Source organism: Dromiciops gliroides, chromosome 4 (genome assembly GCF_019393635.1).
Source record: "Dromiciops gliroides isolate mDroGli1 chromosome 4, mDroGli1.pri, whole genome shotgun sequence".
In the NCBI taxonomy this organism is placed as follows: Eukaryota; Metazoa; Chordata; class Mammalia; order Microbiotheria; family Microbiotheriidae; genus Dromiciops; species Dromiciops gliroides.
In genome coordinates, this window is record NC_057864.1 from 219,747,281 (window position 1) to 219,763,822 (window position 16,542).

Genomic DNA, 16,542 nt, shown 5'->3' on the forward strand with positions numbered 1-16,542 from the left:
TGTCCAATCATCCTTGTGAGGGCAGAGGGCTGTATTGCAAAATTTTGAATTCCAGTCTGAAGGGTAGCAACCATCAGACTGAAACTGTACTGTCCCTCTGCCAAGGGGCTGGGGGTGGGGAGATTCTTACTTTGAATTTCAAGAGCTAAGATGGAAAAGTGGAAACTTGGCAGTTGCGTTCCAGCCACCCTGGATGCCTGCCCATGCTCACTGATCCTGGGATGGTAAAGCCAGAGTTCTGGGAGACTCAGGGCAGGTGAATCTCACAACTGGCAGCTGTGCTAACTGAATAGGCTATTTTGTTGTATTGCTTTAGTCATACCTAGTAAAGCCCCATGAGAATGAAAGGAGCTAAAAGCTAGAAAAGGATCTCAAAAGTCATCTAGTCCAGCTGATACCTAAATAATTAATCCCCTGTCTAATAGCCCTTAAAAGGGTCATCCAGCCTCCCTTGAGGTCTCTCAGTAGTAGGAAGCTCACCACTCTTCAGCAGTCCATTTTTCAGTGGCCTTAAGCACTTGACTAAAGAAACCCACAACAGAAAGGCATTTATATGGCAACACTGGAGCCGGAGAAAAGCTATCAAGCACCATCTACCTCAACTCTCTTCCTTTTCCCACTCCCTCACCCCACAGATGCGATGGTATAACAGAGGCCACAGCATAGCAGGCATGAGACCAATGATGACACAGCAAAGACTAAGTAGTAGTCACACAAGTAGGAGGAGAAGTGGGAGAGAGCAGTGGCAGCATGAAAACCCAGCACTTCTAAAAGTCTCCACGATCTTTTAGCAGTTACTGCCAGAGGTTGAACAATCACAAGAATCAGGGCTTTTCAGGACCCTGGGACACAGTTTACCCAGGCCTGGGGGTTTCACCTCATAGATATCTTCTTAATTAATTTATTTTTAATTTATTTTTTTCTCTATGGCACTTTTTTGATATCTTCTTTATCCTTACTTATTATTGGTTTTTACTTACAACTAATTGGGGGGGGGGGGGGTGTCCTATTCTACATGGTCCAAAGATCATGATGCTTGAAAGATTAAAAAACTGAAACAAAATGAGTTGAAAGATTTTACCTTCTCACAGGTATTCATTATTTTTACCAATTATTGGTGGAGAGACAATGGTATAATGGAAAGAGCAGTGGACACTTACTGGATGTGTGGAAATAGGTAAGTATTTTACTCTCTCTGAACCTATTTCCTCATATGTTTTATGGTGATAATAACATCTGTAGCACCTACTTCATGGGGCTGTTGTGAGAATAAAATTAGACAATGTATGCAAAATGCTTTGCAAACATAAAAGCCCTGAATGAAAACCAGCTAATCTCATCTACCTGATCAATCAACCAACAATTTAAGGAAAAGGGGAAAAAAGGAAGGAAGGAAAGAAGAAAGGGAGGGAGGGAAGAAGGGAGGAGGGAGGGAGGGAGGGAGGGAGGGAGGAAAGGAGGGAAGGAAGAAAGAAAGAGGCACTTTGGAAAGTTATGGTGATGGTAAGTGAGGACCATAGGAGAATAGATTGATACCCTCTATTTCCATTCCAATATTTCTCCTTCTTGGGAGAGGTAAGGGATACCAATTGGTCCTACACAATTAATTCTCCCTAAAAGTAGTGGTGTGCTCCCAGAGACCCAGCACATTAGGTTTGCACACACATGCTTAAGACACTCCCACAGACAGAAGACTTGATGGAACAGGGAGAGGAGATAACTTCTGCATTATTTATCTGGGAAAAAAGACTTCCCTCTTACTGGGTTATGTTGCAAAAATTTCTAAGTCTAACCAAGGAAAGAAACAGCAAAGTCTCCAAACCATAGAATTATTTTCTATATATTTATTTCTATATTTTTATTTATTTGTTGAGAGAGGGTACCAGTCTCACGATAAAACCGGTCTTTCAGGTCTCTGACTTTTATACCCCTAGGTGGCTTAAATGCTTATATACCTTACTATTTTAAGACATTAACACCAAAAAAAACCCCAAACAAAACAGTAACACCTCCCATTTTATCTACATCACAAGTTCATACATTCAATTGAGATTCTGAAATTCTTGCAGATATTCCTTTAACTGGTTTTGTTGTTGTTGTTGTTTGTTTGTTTTCCTTTAACTATTAATGGACAGGGAGATCCTCGATTCTGGACACAAAGGTCATATCCTTTCAGCTGATTGATTGAACATCTAGGACTTCAGCTTAAGGAATGAATGTTCATATATGACAATGTGTCCTGGTCAGTCATGATCTCAAATGTGCTGATTGGTCCTCTTCAGCTTGAGGAATTACCATCTTTAGAAGTTGTAGTTAACCACAAGGTACCACCATGAATACAGTAAAAGAGATTTAGTTATTCAGAACAAGAGCAAGTTCACAATTCATTAATACATGAAACCACTTTATATAATATTTATGCTCTATGCTATAGTATTATTAACTTAAGTAATCAAAAATACTTAATTTAGAGTAAATCACCATTTGTAGTCTATTATACTGATTGCTATCACAATTAAATCTCTTATATTTAAGGCATGGGGAAAATCTCACTCACAGTTATCCTAGTGATACTTACACACTATATCTTAGGATGCTTCTGCAAGAGTAGACAGATGATGACCATACCTTAAGAAGGAAAAGGTACCTGGATGGCAAAGGCATACAAATTGCAGTATTGTAAATATGGGCAAAACAATTTGCCAGTGAGCACACTCCGTTTGCTGTGTCATCCTCAAGGAACACTGTTGTAGGTAGCAGTGGCCAACAGAGAGGTGGGGTTAATAAAATGCAAAAAAACACAACATGGGTATACCTTTCCCCAACTTTCCACAACATGGTGTGTATCTTTTCCTATGAATGATGACTACATCCTACCCCTTAGATCACATCAGAATTAATCTTCTATTGGGAGGAACAATACATCATCAACCTTATAGCTCAGTGAGACTTGATTCTAGTGCACTAACTTCTCTGTCCTATCTGTTGGCACAAAACATGTTATGGCTGGTTGACCTGAAACCCATTTGCATCAATACAAAGAGTATGAGCTCAATTGGATTTATAACATCTGAAGAATGGATGGAAAACTCTTCAATTTGTCAAAAAGTTTCTGCAGATGTAAATGTCTACCCATACCCTCATGCCAGGAAACTAAAAACCTATTAGACCCTATTGTTTGAGAGTTGGATTCTAGAGACAAGAAATTCCCAGAAGACTATACAGAAACACAGGATGAACAAAGGTACTCTTAATTTCAATTTACAGTGGTAACCACTGAACAGAATCAAGAGAACACTGTACACAGTATCAACAACATTGTGTGATCAACTGTGATAGATTTAACTCTTCTTAGCAATACAATGATCTAAGACAATGCTGAAAGACTTATGGCAGAAAATGCTCTCCACATTCAGAAAAAGAACCATGGAGTCTGAATGCAGATTGAAGCATACTATTTTCATTTTTGTTGTTGTTGTTGTTGTTTATTCCTTCTTGCATTTTGTGCTTATCAGCTCTATAATAGGTCTGTGGCCAAGGCAAACATTGGGGATACTACATATTTCCCTCCACAAAGTACCTCTCTTGGGAGCAATGTTCCCGAAGATGACATCCCGAGTCCCCTGAGAGCCTGTACCTCCCACAGGGTGATTACTGTGCCAAAGTCCCTCCAAAATACCCCAAACCATGAGGCATCTAATTACTCAGACAAGAGGTGCTTCCCTGGGATATGGGACCCTTTAGAATTGCATCACCCAGTTCAAGCCAGCTAGTGGCTACAGTTTGAATCCAACTGGTCAATGGAATCCCCTTATCTATGATAATTGCCTGAAGACCTATAGGTTTCTGGATTTCTCTAATTAGGCTTTTTGAATTAAGCGATTTGGAGCCTGCAATGCCAGAATAGTCCTGTAGAGGCTGCTGTTTGAAGGGATTCTGCAGGGTTTTTCCTCTACTGCTGGAGACATGAACTTCCCCATTCAAAAAAGAAAATTTTTTTTTTTTACCACCTTTAATAAAAGTTCTTTTTTGATACTGCATAGTGGTTCTCATTGTCTTGATGCTCCTACAATTCAAACTCAAGCTCTGCATGTACTATACTCACATAATCCAATGCAGAATAGTTCCATTGCTGCTGCCAATTAAAATAGATGTCTATAAAAATTCTAAGGTGTTTTATATTGTCTTGTATCTGTTTGTTGTCCTGGTTTTATCGAATGATGTTCTCAAGATCATACGGCTTAGCTGACCCTCATGCATATTTTTCCTCAGCTGCTTTTCACTACTCTTTAAGATAATACTGCTTACATGTACTTCCTGATATCTTTCCCTGTAATGTTTTGAAAATGAAGTTGTACTTTAAACCAGAGCTTCTTAAACTTTTTTCCACTCCAGACCCCTTTTTGCCCAAGAAATTGTTATGTAACCCCAGTTTTGGGGTATATAAAATAGGTATACAAATCAAACATTTACTGCAAAATTTTTGTGACACCCCCCCATTCAGTTACAAGACCCCCATAAGGGGTCATGACTCACAATTTAAGAAACTTTTCCTTTGCCCATGGTTCTCTGTTTGGCAAAGAGATTAAAACATGGTGGTTGAATCAGTTTCTGGCCTTTTCCAGCCTTTTTGTTGGGGTGACTGTTTTATATCAGTAAAACAACTCTAAGAAATAATAATAGCTATCATTTAAATATGCTTTATATATCTGACTTCATATGATCCTCACAACAACCCTGAGGGTCAGCTGATATTATTATCCCTATTTTATAGCTAAGGAAATTGAGGCAGAGAATGGTTAAGTGACTTACCCATGATCACATAGCAAATAAGTATCTGAGGCAGGATTTGAATTCAAATCTTCTTAATGTCAAGTTTAACCTCGGTCTCTCTCCCCAAAGGTGGCGTGGGGTTTTGGTGAGTTTTATACAGAATATAGACTAAGCCTAGACTTAAGATGATTTGTATTGTATTTCTACTTTCCTATCCTTCTAATCAACATCACCTTGTGACTACCATAACAATAAAAGGTCTATCTAGAAAACCAGAAGCTTCTTCCATTTACTAGTCTGGGAGATAAATTAAGGGAAAGGTTAAGTAGGGTAGATTTATGATCTAATATCCAATTTTACTCTCACAGTTTGGCCACTTAGATATGTTAGCTGAGACATTGCCAGTCATCTTTACTCTTGTTTTGCCACAGAACTCTGATGACTCTGGGGGAGAGTGAGACTAATGGACTTTGGGTAGCTCTGCTTCACTTAAACCCAATTCACTCACAAGTCAAGAAATCTCCCCCATGAAGTCAGTAGTGCTCTTTGAGAACAAAGGATAAAAAACATGGAAATGTTAAAAGACGGTGTCTTAACATATTAATTATATATTTATTTTATTCAATGAATACAATGAAAGTAGACAGTAGCAGGTTCCATCCTTCAAAGCCATAAGTAAGGTATTCTGAAGCAATAACTATTGTTTTATTCTAAGTTTATATTATTGTTTTACATAAAAATAAAATGTCACTGAAGGTATGGCTGAAAAAAATGCTGCTTTACCATCAACCCTAACCTGATAGTCTGTTCATAGGTTGGTTTCATTTCTTTGTTATGTACACTTAAGACCCACTTGGAACTCCATGGAATAAAAAATGCTAAATAGTACAATTCTTACCCACAGTTTGCAATACCACCCTATTCTTTTCCTTTAGTAGATAAGTATATGGTAAGGAAAGGGAGTTCAGGAAGCTAGTTGGTGCAGTGGATAGAGCACTGGGCCTACAGTCAGGGGGATCTGAGTTCAAGTCCTGCCTTATACACTTAATAGTTGTGTGACCCTGGACAAGTCATTTAACCCTGTTTCCCTCAGTTTCCTCATCTAAAGTGAACTGGAGGGCAGCTAGATGGCGCAGTGGATAGAGCACTGGCCCTGGAGTCAGGAGTACCTGAGTTCAAATCTGGCCTCAGACACTTGATACTTACTAGCTGTGTGACCCTGGGCAAGTCACTTAACCCCAATTGCCTCACTAAAAAAAAAAAAAAAATTAAAGTGAACTGGAGAAGAAAATGACAAGTCATTCCAATACCTTTGCTAAGAAAACCCTAAATGTGGCCCCAAAGAGTCAGATATGACTGAAATGCCTCAACAACAACAAATACAATAAAGAAAGAGTTCACAGGGTCCATTATCTGATTTCCCCGTATACATAAAATACTTCTTTAGATGTTTCCCTGTCATAAAGGCTCTGTGGTTTTCCCTTATTTCACAAATATAGTTATGTAAACTCATGACTGAGGACCCCTCTAAGGACTCTAAACTAATATGGGAATATATTTAATCTTGGACACTAACTGGACAGGATGACCTTGTTTTCTCTTGCTCATTGCTCTTGCCTAGTACATTCATGACCTAGCTTGCATCTAGGTATCTCCAGAAGTCAGTAATAGTGCCCCCAGCTCCCATATATATACTTTAGTGAGGATGATCAAAGGAACCTCCGACTAATTGTGTCAGTCCCTGGATCCACCTGAAATTATAGGGTGTGGACTTTTGTTAGACTGAAGTACCTCCCATGGAGCTTGGCAAGAGTAGTGGTTGTTGGGGCAGCTAGGTGGCACAGTGGATAAAGCACCGGCCCTGAATTCAGGAGTTCTTGAGTTCAAATCTGGCCTCAGACACTTGACACTTACTAGCTGTGTGACCCTGGGCAAGTCACTTAACCCCCATTGCCCCGCAAAAAAAAAAAAAAAAAAAAAAAAAAAGGTATTGTTCTCAGAAGCTAAAGACTTTGAGCCTTAGGGGCAGCTAGGTGGCGCAGTGGATAGAACACCAGCCTTGAATTTAGGAGGACCTGAGTTCAAATCCAGCCTCAGACACTTAACACTTACTAGCTGTGTGACCCTGGGCAAGTCACTTAACCCCAATTGCCTCAGTAAAAAACAAACAAAAATTTTTTTAAAAAAAGAGTAGTGGTTGTTGTTAAGGGCCATTCACTCAACAGGATGATATGACAAGCTCCTCTGATTAGTCCTAGTAACTGAAACTGTTTCCTGAAGCTCAGGAAGATAGATTCTTGTCAAAGGGACCTTCTCCTCTGTGGCTTATAAGATCTCAGGAGGAGTCTTCATCAATCTCTTCTGGACACTTCTCAGACATTTTTCTCCCAGATGGAGTATACCAAGGGAGTGGGGATAGGTGGTTGCGAATCTTCTCTCACCTCCAACAACAAATGGTGATGTGTGGCAAAAGTATATATGTGGGGGCAGCTAAGTGGCACAGGGGATAAAGCACCAGCCCTGGATTCAGGAAGACCTGAGTTCAAATCCGGCCTCAGACACTTGACACTTACTAGCTATGTGGCCCTGGACAAGTCACTTAACCCGCATTGCCCTGCCCCCCAAAAACATCATATATGTGTGTGTATGCACATACATATGTGTTTGTATGTATATATCTATACATATCTACACACATATATACATACATGTATATGACTGTATTGTAGGGGGCAGTGTATATAGTGATACATATATGTATATGTGTATGTGTGTATGGGAGATATGTGCTGACCTGCAATCTTTTTTCTTTTTTTTTTTAATTTTTTATTTTTTTATTTAATTTTTTTTTTTTGCGGGGCAATGGGGGTTAAGTGACTTGCCCAGGGTCACACAGCCAGTAAATGTGAAGTGTCTGAGGCCGGATTTGAACTCAGGAACTCCTGAATCCAGGGCCGGTGCTTTATCCACTGTGCCACCTAGCCGCCCTTGACCTGAAGTCTTACTGGTAGTTCCTAGAATTCATCTGCTGGCACATTCTTCTGACTTTCTGCTTCTTTCCCTGAACAGGAATCAGTGGAAAATGATCCTTAGAAATGGATGTTTCTGGGGCAGCTAGGTGGCGCAGTGGATAAAGTGCTGGCCCTGGATTCAGGAGGACCTGAGTTCAAATCCAGTCTCAGACACCTGACACTAGCTGTGTGACCCTGGGAAAGTCACTTAACCCTCATTGCCGCACCCCCCTCCCCAAAAAATAGATGTTCCTAGTCTTGGGCTTTCTTGACAAGTATTTCTGAGTTTGAGGGCTTCTGAGTTCCAGAGTTAAACAGCTCCCCAGAAAAAGTTTTCCTCAATTGTATACTTCTCCCATATCAAGAAGAATTCTGGGCAGCTAGGTGGCACAGTGGATAAACCACTGGCCCTGGATTTAGGAAGACCTGAGCGCAAATCCAGCCTCAAACACTTGACACTTACTGGCTGTATGAACCTGGACAAGTCACTTGACCCTCATTGCCCCCCCCAAAAAAAAAAAGGAAGAAGAAGAAGCATCCTATTAGCCCTGATGAATTCTGTGAAATCTTTCTCACAAACCCTATAAGACTTTGGGGTATCACCCTGTAGTTTATCCCCATGCACACAGCTGAACATGTAAATCCCCTCCCCATTGGACCCTTTGATCCAAACACTCACTGACTTTGGTTTCCAAGTAGGACACCAAAGTCAATAGTCAGTAAATATTTGTTAATTAACTACTACGGACCAAGCATCGTGCTAAGCACTGGGGATACGAGAAAAGGTAAAAGACAGTCCTTGTTCTCAAGGAGCTCACAATCTAATGGGGGAGACAACATGTACAAATAAGTCATATAGCTTTTCTCTCCCTCACTCTCAGCTTCTTCTGGTCCAAAGACTGCCTATTAGTGCAGGTCGTGGTGTAAAGATGGTGGTCTGAAAACCACAGAATCCACAACCAATTCTGGAAATGACACAGAAATGGCATCAAGAAACCTAGGTCACAGAGATGAGTCTCTGAAAGGAGTTGACCCCAATTTTCTGAGAAATATGCATTTTGCCAAGAAATACAATAAGAAATGACTGAAGAAGATGCAGGCCAATGATGCCAATGCCATCAAGGACCAAGTAGAGAGACCATCAACGTCCTGAGCATCAAGGCCTCCAAGGCACTGTCCCCAAGATGGCCACCAAGTGTCCAGGCCCTAGAGTCAGCACCAAAAACACAGGCTCCAAGATTACAAAGCCCAACTCTAAGGTTGCCAGAACCACTGACCCCAACATCATGAAGTCTAACCCCCCAAGGCCACATGCTGCCAAGTCTTGAGCCAAGGCTTTCAGGTCTGAAGCCAAAGTTGCCAAGTCTTATCCCAAAGCCACCAAGTTTGATTCTAAGATCATGAAGCCCAGGGATTCCAAGGCTCACAAGTCCAGTGATTCCAAGGATATTAAGCTGGCTGAGGTTGGGGAGTCCACCAACCCTAAGGCTGCCAAACCCAAGGATTCTAGGCCTAAGGCTACTAGTCCCAAATGTTCAAAATAGATGTTTCAAGACAGAAGGACTTGGTTAGATCCTAAACCATTGCTTTTTCTTTTTTTCTCAGAGTATGACAATTCACTATTTTGTAAAAATAAAGGAAATGATGAGAAAAATGATGGGAAAAAAGTCCCATACAGGATAAATTGGAAATAATAAACAGAGGAAAGGCACTAGAATCAAGAGGTTCAGAAATAGCTTCCTCTAGAACAGGGCTTCTTAAATTTTTTCCACTCACAACCCTTTTTCATTAGAGAAATTTTTTTTCAGGAAGCCATTAAGTTTATTTATTTAATTATTTATATTTTTTGGAAATTTATTTATTTATTTGTTTGTTTGTTTGTTTGTTTGTTTGTTTGTTTTTGGTGGGGCAATGAGGGTTAAGTGAGTTGCCCATGGTCACACTGCTAGTATCAAGTGTCTGAGGTCAGATTTGAACTCAGGTCCCCCTGAATCCAGGGACTGTGCTTTATCCACTGCTATTTTTAAAATTTTTTCTAAATGATATGTAAAGATATTTTTGAGTTCCAAAGTTTTCTCCCCACTTCCATTCCCTTCCTGCCTCCTGAGGCCACCAAGCAATTTTATATAGGTTATACATCACTATTGTGTTAAACATATTTCCACATTAATCAGAACAAAAGGGAAAAACCACAAGGAAGAACAAACAAGAACAAAAAAGCAACAACAAAAGTGAAAATAGAATGCTTCAGTCTTCATTCTGTGAGTGAGATTTTCCCCACCCCTTAGATATAAGTGATTTAACTATGGTAATAATCAGTATTTAGACTACACATTGTGATTCAACATGTTTAGGTATTCTTTAGTAGCTTATGCAGATAACAATAGAATAAGTAAGATAGATATTTGTAGAGTTTATGTATATGCTATATGTTAGATTGATGCAGAAACCACATAAATTAAAACCATTAGTTTAATCTACTGTGGTTAGGTATCCACCGATCAGCTTAAAGGTCAAATACTAAAAATAGTTACTCTGAACCAATCAGAACTTGAGAAAAGTTACCTTTGGAGGTGGATGTCGTTGATGGATTTCATCAGGGGGCAGCTAGGTGGCGCAGTGGATAGAGCACCGGCCCTGGAGTCGGGAGTACCTGAGTTCAAATCCGGCCTCAGACACTTAACACTGACTAGCTGTGTGACCCTGGGCAAGTCACTTAACCCCAATTGCCTCACTTTAAAAAAAAAAAAAAGAAGGATGGATTTCACCATCACATTCTTTCAACTGGTTTCCAGCACTGCATGTAAGATCTACTATGGTGGATCCACTAGTTGGATTATATAATTTTGCATAAGACTGAGGTTTCCAATATTCAATGAGGATTGGTTGTACATATATCACTTGAATTGTGTAGTGTAAATGGTGTTTCTGGGAGGGGTCTGCCTAAAAATAGTATGGTATAAATACTTTACAGGTACCCTCTCTCAATAAACCAATTTTCTATGGCTTGATGACTTTGCTGTTTCTTTTCCTTCATCAGACTTAGAAATTTTCACAATTCAAACCCCATAGTTCTTTTTCTGAATGTGGAGAGTATTTTCCATCATAAGTCTTTTGATATTGTCTTGAATCATTATATTGCTGAGAAGAGTCAAGTCTATCACAGTCAATCATCACACAATGTTGTTGATACTGTGTACAATGTTCTCTTAGTTCTGCTCATTTCACTCAGCATCAATTCATGTAAGTCTTTCCAGGTTTTTTTCTGAAATCTATCTTCTTATCATTTCTTACAGCACGATAGTATCCCATTACATTAATATACCATGACTTGTTTAGCCATTCCCCAATTGATGGGCATCCCCTCCATTTCCAATTCTTTGCCACCACAAAAAGAGCAGTTATACATTTTTTTGTCCATGTGGGTCCTTTTCCCTTTTTTATGATCTCTTTGGGATATAGACCTAGTAGTGGTAGTGCGGTGTCAAAGGGTATATACAGTTTTATAGCCTTTTGGGCATGGTTCCAAATTGCTCTCCGGAATGGTTAGGTCAGTTCACAACTCCACCAACAATGCATTAATGTTCCAATTTTCCCACATCTTCTCCAACACTTATAATTTTCTTTTTTTTGTCATATTAGCCAATTGAATAGATGTGAGGCAGTACTTCATAGTAGTTTTAATTTGCATTTCTCTAATCAGTAGTGACTGAGAACATTTTTTCATATGGCTGTAGATAGCTTTAATTTCATCATCTGAAAACTGTCTATGCCAGAGGAATTTTTATGTGACCCCAGATATATAGATATATAAAATATACCTCTTACTGCCACCAAATTTTTTTGTGATCCATACATTCAGTTACACAGCCCCATACGGGCTCTCAACCCACAATTTAAGAAGTTTTTCTTTAGAAAGTGGAATTTTCTAGAAGTAGAATTTTAGCTGGGACTTGAAAAAAGCCAGGGAAGCCAGGAAGTGGAGATGAAGAGGGAGAGTATTTCATACATGGGAACAACCAGTAAAAATGCCTGGAGTATAGGAATTATGTAGATAATCCTCTTCTTTCTAAAAAAAAAAAAAAGCATCAGGAAATGCCTCTCTCCCTAGAAGGTCTGATCCCAGAACTCTTGAAGTAGGGAACTTTTGAAGGTACCTGACATTTAAAAGTTCATGAGACATAATTTCTGGGTAATTAATAATTTTATCAATAATGCTAGCATATTACCAACAAAATGGGTCAGTGATACCCCCAAATGCCAAATGCAAATCATGGTGTTGGGTTCACAGTTTATATGCCCTTGGAAGAGTGGGTATTCCTGAGGGTGGCAATCAACTCTGATTGATTAACAATTAATAAGAGAATTAATATTACAATAATATTCTAATGAAGGGCTGGGGAATGTAATTGTGATTGTGTTATTTACTTCTAAATCACCCCAACCTTGGGAAATCTAGACAAAGGGTCGAGATTGCCCATCCACCTCTGAACAATAGGCTGAGAGTTTCATCTTAGATTAAATTCCTTGTAAGGCTGGGTGGGATACCAATATCTAAATTAAGGAGAATGTTAATCTTATCTGAGGCTGAACCTTAAAATGAGGACTTTAGAAAAAGGGGGAGAATTCTAGATCTCCCCAAATCATTGGTTATTAATAATCATTTCTCTTAGGTGGGCCAAATAGGCAGGTACATGTCTAATTTAGCCATGTGCTTCTGTAGGAAATCTCTCAGTGCCTTGACTCCTTTCATCTATGAAACAGGCACTTCTCAGGAAATTTGTCTTTTCTAGCTAGAAGGCTGGATTCTGGGAGCAAACTGCAAGGGACAACTCCTGTACAGAAGGCTGGGGTTCAGGGACACCATCCATGAAATATCTTCTCAGACCACATACACATAAGTACATCTGCCTCTGCCACAAGTCACAATCACATATTCCTTGTGAGAGAAAACTGATAGAACATGGATTCCCTCCATCTTCCCTGCCAAATGTTCAAATGCAAGTTTGACCGCTGTGTACTGGTCTGGATGTCCAAGGAAGAAGAGTCATGGGGTCTAAAAGCTTGGTTTTTTATCCCACAGGGTCAGGTTGGCACTTCAGTTGAGAGTGTGTCCCCTGAGGCTGTTAGACAAACATCTTGAATTTCCTGTGTCCTATTATTAAGGCACCATTGCATATCCCCATCTTCAGAGGGGTCTTTAGTTGTCGTCAAAGCTCCATGTCCTATAATTTTGCTCAAATTAACCAGACTAACCTGAAAGTGAACATCCTCTTATATTTACAAACAACTTTTTTAGGATTTAAAAAAAATGTACTACTGCTCTTCTCTGAGATCCTATCCAGGGATAATTTCACAGAAGACAGAACTCACTTTACCATGGAGAAAATAAAGAATATATTTGTGGGGCTGGGGTTGGTCCTAAAATCCCCAGGAAGGGATTTAATGATGTTGGTCCCAATGCCTCTAAAATATGGCATGCGTTCTCTCCTTCCTCTGCCTCACCAACCACCCACTCACTCCCTTATAATCTGGCTTCTGATCCTGATAGACAGTTTACTCAAACAGTTCTCAAATGTTATCAGTGATTTAGAGGCAGCATGGTAAAGAGCACCAAATCATGAGGCCTAAGTTCAAATCCCAGCTAAGGCTCACCTTCAGGAGTTCCCTAGTTCAAGAGCTCTGGGATAAGACCTAGGATTTTCTGATGCTGGAGAAATCATTTCTTTTGGAAAAGAAGATTATCTACATAATCCCTGTATTCCAGGCATTTGATGTTGGTCAAACCATACAACCTCTTTGGGTCTGTTTTCTCATCAGTAAAATCGGGGGTTAGCCAAGATAATCTTGGAGGTCTCTTTCAGCTTTAGATCTATGATTCTGCCATCTATTAACTGCTAAGTCCTAAGGCCTTTTTTCTTTTTAAAAAAAAATTTAATAAATAAAAGTATTTTATTATTTTCCAGTTACATATAAGGATACTTTTCAACATTTGTTTTCATAGGATTTTTTTTTTTGAGGCAATTGGGGTTAAGTGACTTGCCCAGGGTCACACAGCTAGTGTCAAGTGTTTGAGGTCAAATTTGAACTCAGGTCCTCCTGAATCCAGGGCCAGTGCTCTATCTACTGTGCCACCTAGCTGCCCCTCATAGGATTTTTAGTTCCAAATTTTTCTCCCACCCTCCCTTCCCTCCCTCCTCCCCAAGATGGAAAGCAGTCTGATCTATGTATAATCACATTAAACATATTTCTGTATTTGTTATTTTGTGAAAGAAGAATCAGAGCACAAGGGAAAAACGTCAAAAAGGAAAAAAAAAAAACAGCCCAAAAGTAGAAACAGTATGGTTAAATCTGTATTCATAATCCACAGTTCTTTCTTCTGGATGTTGAGAACATTTTCTATCATGAGTTCTTTGAAACTGTTTTAGATCATTGCACTGCTGAAAAGAGCCAAGTCTATCACCATTGTTCATCACACAATGTTGCTTTTACTGTGTACAATGTTCTCCTGGTTCTGCTCCTCTCAGTCAGCATCAGTTCATGTAAGTCCTTCCAGGTTTCTCTGAACTCCTCCTGCTCATTGTTTCTTACAGCACAATAGTATTCCATTACATTCATATGCCACAACTTGTTTAGCCAGTCCCCAATTGATGGGCATTCCCTTGATTTCCTTTTTTCTTTTCTTTTTTGGAGGCAAACAGGGTTAAGTGACTTGCCCAAGGTCACACAGCTAGTAAGTTATCTGAGGCCAGATTTGAACTCAGATCCTCCTGACTCCAGGGCCTATGATCTATACATTAGCTGCCCCAATGGCCTTTTTTCAATCCATCCACCTTGACCTTTAACACTATTTACCATCACCATTATCCCCATTTCTTTCCATATACTTTTTCCTCCCTTGACTTCTGTGGAATGTGTCTTTCCTGATTCTTCTCTTACCTGTCTTAGATTCCTTTGCTGGATCATCATGCATCTCCTGCTTTCTAAGGGTAAGTGTCCTCCAAAACTCTATTCTGGGTCTGGTCTCTCTCTGTCTCTCTGTCCGTCTCTCTCTCTTTCTCCCTCCCTCCCTCCCTGTCTCTGTCTGTGTGTGTCTCTCTCTCTTTTCCCTCCCTCCTCTTCTTCCCTCTTCCTCTTTTTTATAACATCTGCTCCCATGAACTCAATTATGTGCTGGGGGGAGAGGGGAATTGGTCAGGGACCAGCCCAGTACTAATCACAGAAAGTAAAAGGTGGATAAGGAGATGTTTAAACTAGGTGTAAAAGTATGAAGACCCTAAATCCCTAATGAAGTGTAATGACCATGCCCCTTGTCCTCCTTAAAAAGCTAAATCTGTAATTATTCCAGGAAGGAGCAAGCAGTTAAGGAAGGATCCTTCTCTTAATTGTGAATTGTTCTTTACTGCTTGGTGAGGAAGAGGGAATTTCTCTCCTATGTCTTCTCTCTGGCCATGGTACTCTATTGGGGCAGCTAGGTGGCACAGTGGATAAAGCACTGGCCCTGGATTCAGAAGGACCTGAGTTCAGGTCCAAGCCTCAGACACTAGACACTTACTAGCTGTGTGACCCTGGGCAAGTCACTTAATGATCACTGCCCTGGGGGGGAAAAAAGTTACCCAGCCAACAGGAAGCTCCCCCATCCCACAGGGTACAATTTTAAAAGTTGTGGAGTTGGAGGAAGCTAGGTGGTACAGTGGATAAAGCACCAGCCCTGGATTCAGGAGGACCTGAGTTCAAATCCAGCCTCAGACACTTGACACTTACTAGCTGTGTGACCCTGGGCAAGTCACTTAACCCTCATGGTCCCTCAAAAAAAAAAGTTGTGGAGTTGAAGACTGAGTTGTGAAAAATTGAAGATGGAGTGGAAAAACACAATTTCTATGGGGCCACTGAAAACAAAGAAATTGAGAGTGATCTGATTCTGGTAACATATTGGGATTTCATCCTAGGTCCACAGGTTCCTAATCCTGTGATCTTTTGTGGAGCCAAGTGTCTTAGACCACTTTATGGAGAAGCATGGGGTAGTTGATAAAGGGCAGGCCCTGGGAATCAAGAAGATGTATGTTCAAGTCTTACCGACATGTGTAACCATAGTTAAGTGACTTCACCTTTCTTGAGGTTCAGGAAACTCTTTAAAACAAGAAGTTATAGATAGGTTGTGATCTCCTTCGAAAGGAATCAAAGTTCATTGATGTGTAGTGAAACAACATGGTGGAAGGGTAGGATGAGAGCAGAAGAGAACTACTATAATCATTCCAGCATGGTAACAGTTTTTCATGTAAAGTAGGAAGCCTAGTGTATGGACTTTGATTAGTCACTCCTGGAGTCATTTTCCTCATTTGTATGTTGCACCCATTCTGGGCCATCCCCCAGTTTGGACTTGAAGACTGATTCTCTAGGGAAGGGTGACCACCTCCGGGTTCAAGGTAGCCTTCTAAAATTATAGATTTCAAGCTCCTACCTATGAGCTCACCTTTAATAGTCAGATTAGTAAATACAATCGGCTTAAGTAACAAGCATTTACTGAGACAGCACCAATGAGAACAAAAGTAATCAAATATTTTCCATAAACCCAGTGTGTGCCCTTCCATAATAATGTTGTTGTTGTTGTTGTTGAGTCCCGCCCAACTCTTTCTGACCCCATTTGGGGTTTTCTTGGCAAATTTGTTGGAGTGGTTTGCCATTTCCTTCTCCAGCTCATTTTACAGATGAGGAAATAGAGGCAAACAAGATTAAGTGACTTAGCCAGGGTCATACA

At 40.1% G+C, this 16,542-nt stretch overlaps 1 protein-coding gene across 1 annotated transcript in view; it reads right to left on the reverse strand.

Annotated features, from left to right (window-relative positions):
- C1QTNF1 (C1q and TNF related 1) overlaps window positions 1-16,542 on the reverse strand; it is a 72,871-nt gene that overhangs the window by 55,019 nt on the left and 1,310 nt on the right. The window lies entirely within an intron of this gene.